This window comes from Vespula vulgaris, chromosome 7 (genome assembly GCF_905475345.1).
Source record: "Vespula vulgaris chromosome 7, iyVesVulg1.1, whole genome shotgun sequence".
NCBI lineage: Eukaryota > Metazoa > Arthropoda > Insecta > Hymenoptera > Vespidae > Vespula > Vespula vulgaris.
Window position 1 is genome coordinate 169,403 of NC_066592.1, and position 6,000 is coordinate 175,402.

The following is a 6,000-nucleotide window of genomic DNA, read 5'->3' on the forward strand; positions in this document are numbered from 1 at the left end:
TCATCTCATAGAATTTCGATCGTACGAATCGTGCGGGACGACTCTATCTAATCGAAAGGTTACAAATCGAGTACCGATAGCTTACTTCTTTAGAAATATTCCAATCGAACGAGAACAATTCCGTCGAACGGTTATTTTGCAATCGCGAGCAAGCTCGAAATATTCAATAGCGCGTTTGGGGTTCTCTCGATTTATACGCGTGCACGACGCGACGCGGGTGTGTGCGCGCGTGTACGTGTTTGTTATTATATTCTCGTATACATGTACATATAGAAATTCGTATCACACATGGCATATCAAATGCACCGAATGATTGGGAACGAGTGGAGAGAGGAAGAGTGGCCCGGTACATACAAGGTTTCAAATATTCAAGAGAAATTTGCTATCACCAGTAGAAGCCTATCAAAACGCATTACCGGTGTATAATCGTTCGATATTCTCTAATTAAGCTTAATCGCTCGTTTAAACGTGTAAATCTCGCAGCACGTGATAGAGAGCACGAAAAGGTTCGCCCGTTACCGGTCACCATAGCCAATGGCGATGACGACGATGATGATTATGACGGTGACAGTCGTGCTGGCGATAGAAATTCTCTTATTGCAGATAATTTGATGATATTACCAGATAATATTTAACAGTTAAAAGGATATCATTCGACGTTGATATCGTACAGGAAGAAAATCGCTTTTGAAATTGAAGATTCGATTTGCTTGATTGGAGAACGTCCTTTACATATACATACGTACATATGCATGTATATATATATATATATCTTATCTACTTTTTTCTTCTTGCTTTTTGCAGCGCGTGGACCTATCCACGATCGATTTACGAGCGATGCGAGAAAAGAGGGAACATCGATATTTCAGGCGAAGGAGAGTGCGTCGTAAAATCTTGACGTGATTTCAAAGTATAGCCTTGCTTTTCTCTCTTTCCTTCTCTTTTGTCTTTCTCAGAAGCCTTTACGTTCCAGGAACATCTTGGACGTATCCTGAAATTTTAAACATGCTACGGAGCTATATGCGTTGTCAGATTCATCGAAGGTTAAAGGAGAATAGTATTTTTATGTTATCTATTCGAGGTACGCGAAACGGTGAAGACTAAAAAAGGACAAAGAAGTAAAAGAGTCACGGACGCGATTATTTCGATAATACTCTTAACTCGATTGCTCCTTCGAAGAGCAACAGTTCAATTTATACCGGTGCAAAAAGTGAGTGCGAAGTAAAAATTGTCGAAGCGTTCGCTTGAAATATTTAACGAGAAACTAAATTTGTTACTTTTTGATCCTTTTCGCTGATATTGTGAATTATATTAATTCTCTCTCCCTCTCTCTCTTTTCTCATTTTACATACAAGTAACTTCGAGTCAGACTTTCATGATGCATTACGGAACCTAATGAAAATTTTATTAATTTAATTTCAGGGCCAAATGGATTATTAATTGCACGGAATCAATATTATACGAGTAACGTGTCATTTAATGGAGAATTATCGTTGGATATGTAGCACGAATTTTCTTTTTTTTTATTTATTAAAAATATGGATCTGCAAAATATAGAACAGCAAAAATAAATGAATAATAATTATTATTCGAATGTACTCTATAATCTTTCAGCTCTCCATTTAATATTCTTTTCTTACTGTTTCGTTTCGTAAATAAACGACTACGAAATTAGGTAAAAAGGAAAGGACGAACGTAGGTTGAAAGGTTAAAGATACACAAGAAATCCGACTAATGTCCAACAACGTTCTATCGATTCAGTTTCGTTCGAGTATTCCTGCATCTCTATTCCTCTCTCTCTCTCTCTCTCTCTCTCCCTCTCTCTCTCTCTCTTTGTCTCTTTATGCATACGCGCGTGCCAATGCATCGAGCCATTCTTCGCATGAATCCATACTTCGGCCAGGCTAAGTAACAGGAATTATGCAATCGAATGACACAATGGTGCAACTATTATGTAACGGCAAGCAGACGACTTCCGTACAATGGAGGACGATGATGACAATGGCAGACCTTCTCTCGCCTCTATACCACCATTCTGTCTCTTCTCATGTTCCCATCCCAATCCTCTCTTTCTCTTTCTCTCTCTCTCGACAACGATGCCATGGCTCGATAGCGCTAAATTCTCTACCGCATACTAATTGTCGTATCTGTCTATACGATAAAGCATCAGCAGCCCTCCGGCGTGTGGCCACGGATAATCCCATTAAAATTCACTTTAATGAGAATCACCTGAAACGGGCCGGCGAATAAGGGCGATAAGGAAATTGCTACAATTAACGGTGAATCTCTATAATCGCGGGGTAAATCTTTTAATACGGCTTGTATATCGATACGAAAAGAGTATGGATCGTCGAAGCTTCGGAGAAAATTTCAAAGGAACGTGTTTGAAAATTTAACGTTTGTAATTATAATAACGTATACATGGATCCATGAATTGGTATACGAGATGAGGAGAAAAAGATAGAGCTATGTCGGACAAGAGAGTTAGTTGTGGATTAGATTACTTCGTTCGCTTTCCGATTTTCCTTACAGATGATTCGATACTGCCCGAGTCGGAGTTCGAGAGAAGTACTCGAAGGAATCAAGATCGCTTCTTCGGACATTGACAAAATCGAAGGAACGACGCTTGGTAGCTTGCGCCCAACTTTTCGGCCGTGGAGGGCAAAGTGAATTTAATCGGAAAGGGAAAAAGATGCGCCGGCGAATACGACCCATGTCCCAAAGCTATTATTTCCAAGAACATATCAACGAGAAAGAGGCCAAAAAGTAGAAGGATTGATAGACTCGATACTGGTTCGAGTTTCTCCAACGATTTTATCGTCGATACGATGAGATATGCCTATTTCACGCAATGACCTACTTTTCTAGTCTGAGCGCAACGAGAACGTCAGCGTTTTGCCAGTCAGAAATCAGAAATCGTATTGGTTATTCGAGTGATATCACGGAAAGAAAATATGTGGAATCCGATTTCTCTATGCAATATCAATATCACGATTCTCCGAGTATGAACGTGTAATAAATATACATACGTATTTAATGGATTTTTCTCTCTTTTCTTATTAAAATTAATTAATGCGAACGCGATTTGTTTCGGTATCGTTGTTTCGGATGTAACAATAGAGAGAGAGAGAGAGAGAGAGAGAGAGAGAGAGAGAGATGTACGACGCGTGGTCGTTTATAAGCGCATATGGAACAACACGCTTCATAGATTTTTTCTTTCTTTGCAAACGAAATGATCGATCGTAAAGAGTAGGAAAAGCCGAGGAGTTTAGGTAGAAACGTCGACCTTTTATTTTTCAATAACCGCATCGTCGCGGTGAGTTTGATGGCGGTATTTTGATACTTTTTCGTTCACAGAGATAAAAGGCTCGTCAAGTACGGTTATACGCGCGTTATTAGTTTTCAGAAATACATGAGGAAGGAGTACGAGGCAGGTACGGGGACGCCGGTAAACTTCAAACTCGACTCATTAGGGCGTCGAGAAACTCGTGTTTAACAAAACTTTGCGCTGCAATAAATGTTCCGGTTGTATTACACTCGCATGAAGATAGAACGGCCATCGCGTTGAAATATCGTCGAAGCAGGAATAGAGAAATATATTTCAGAATAATTTATAATAATACTTATGGTATCTCGTAACATTGTTTCGATCTAAGAATTCGATAACCCTTACTTTTGTACGTTAAGTTTGTCGTACATCCCATTTTATCGTTATATTTAATGATAAAAATATGTGAATTTATACGTAAACCAAAAATTGGAAACTTCTATCGAACGATTGAAAAACTTTTCGAAAATCATTACGCGTCTTTAAAAGTTGTCTTTTTCCGGAATAAGAGATGGTCGGCCAACATGTCATTTTAAAACGCGTACCAATACCGAACTTGAATACTGTGATTGCAATTGGGATAAGAGCAGCCGGTCCTTTTGCCAAAGGCACATTAGCATTGAAACATTGAAACCGTGTGGCTGCAACGATGCGGAAATGAATCCTCCGAGCGCGGAAGTATGAACATTACGAGCCTGGTGCTTCGCGTTGTACACTGGCCACGGCGTTTTTTTTCATTCGACCGAGTGGAATCGCTAATGGCGTAGCTATTAGTGAAAAGAAATGAACTTACGAGAAGAGAGAGAGAGAGAGAGAGAGAGGAGAAAACTGCGTTAAAGGAGAAAGTTCGCGGTGAGATATTCATTCGCAAGCCGTTAAAAAAAGAAAAAGTAATATTCGCGTCGTTGCTGAAGGAAAAGATAACAGAAGCTTGATGAAAGGCAGCATTCACCTTGAAGAATTGTTAAGTTTTGCATTCGAAAAAAGGGTACAGATCCTCCGATATACTGTACGCTTTCGTATAAATCTCTATATAACAAGATTTTCCAAGTAGAAAACATCATAAAGTAGGATACATCATGCATGTAATTCTCCATTTACCAGTTCTAGAAAAATGGAATAAAAATCGTGTAAAAAGAGAATTCTTTCGTTTTTTAAACCATGTTATTTTCAAATCGTGTAAAAAAAAAAATCGTATGAAAGGAGAACCAGATATGATTTTTTTTAAATATGTATACGTATAACATAGACCGTCGCATGAACGTGATATCGGATTTAGGATCGGTTTGTAGAAATCGTGTGCTTAACAAACGAAACAAAAGGAAATCGGATGGTTTAATATCACTCGTCGTCGGTATTTTATTATCTATAAGTATTGCTAGATGAGTTGTAATTTCCAAAGGGTCAGATTTAATTGAATCTGATCGAATAAAACCGCGATGAGTTTTTCGATCCAGGATAAAGCGCAAGAAGATCGCCACTTAGCCGACGGAATACAATGAGTTGTTTTTTAAACAATCTCCGTTCGCCTTTTAGTCGATCTTTTTACAGCCACTTCACTGATGATAAGAGAGAGTTTTTTCGGTGAATAATAGTTAACAATGATGAGTTTTCCGTACTAACGTGAGCGAATCTAGCCGTTTGGTATAGCGCAACGAAAACGAGCACGTGAATGCGCTACGAGAGGAAAAAGCAGAAAGAACACGCGCTAGTAAAAAGAATCTCTCGCAATAATGGATAATTGAGTGCTATCACCGGTTGGAGTAATACCTGAAAATGAAATAAGTCCTTAGGTATAGGACAGATTTGCCTATTCCGTGATCTAAGCTGCTATGACTCGAAAAACGATTGGAGGAAAAAAGCGAATATAAACGTTATACGTATTATTTCTACAAGTACGAGACAGAAGTTTTCTTAACGCGTATTCAAATTTATCAGGTATATATGTCTACGTGATATTTAAAATTATCTATTGATGCGTACGTATTTATGGTGTAAAGAAATTTTGATCGATCGATGAATCGTTTGAAATTAACTGGAAAGGAATTTTTAATTCATCGATTGCCATCGATGGATGAAAAAGGAGAGAAAGAGAGAGAGAGAACGTTTGAGAACCTAAACGTATAATAATTCGAATCGAAGACTCTCGATTTACCGCACTCGCGATATGATAGAATCGAGAATAGAAAGAAAAGACATAATATCGATTTTTATTCATCGATAGCGTTACTTAAGAAAAGGTTTTTTCGTAAAGGGGGACATGTATCGGGACGTGTGGGACGTGTCTTCGAGAATATAATAACCAGTAGCTACACCTGCGATCCTGATTGCACCTCACCAGGCAGTGATTTGTTCTTTTCTTTATGCACCGAAGCCCTCTTTTGTACTCCGAATAATAGTCCATATTTACTCAGTGTTACAGTTATTACTTCAATTTCTTGCAAATAAAATTGGATATAATTTCTCTTCTCTTCTTGGGTCTGAAATCATTTTTTAAAAGACATCCCGTTAGATATCGTATCGCCGACAGACAAGTTTGCCAGAGACAAAGTGAACTTTCTCAACAATTTCTTCTTCCGTAAAAAACAGAAGAGAGAGAGAGAGAGAGAGAGAGAGAGAGAGAGAGAGAGAGGCATACAAGACCGCACAAACTCTAAGAGAGCGTGCATCGA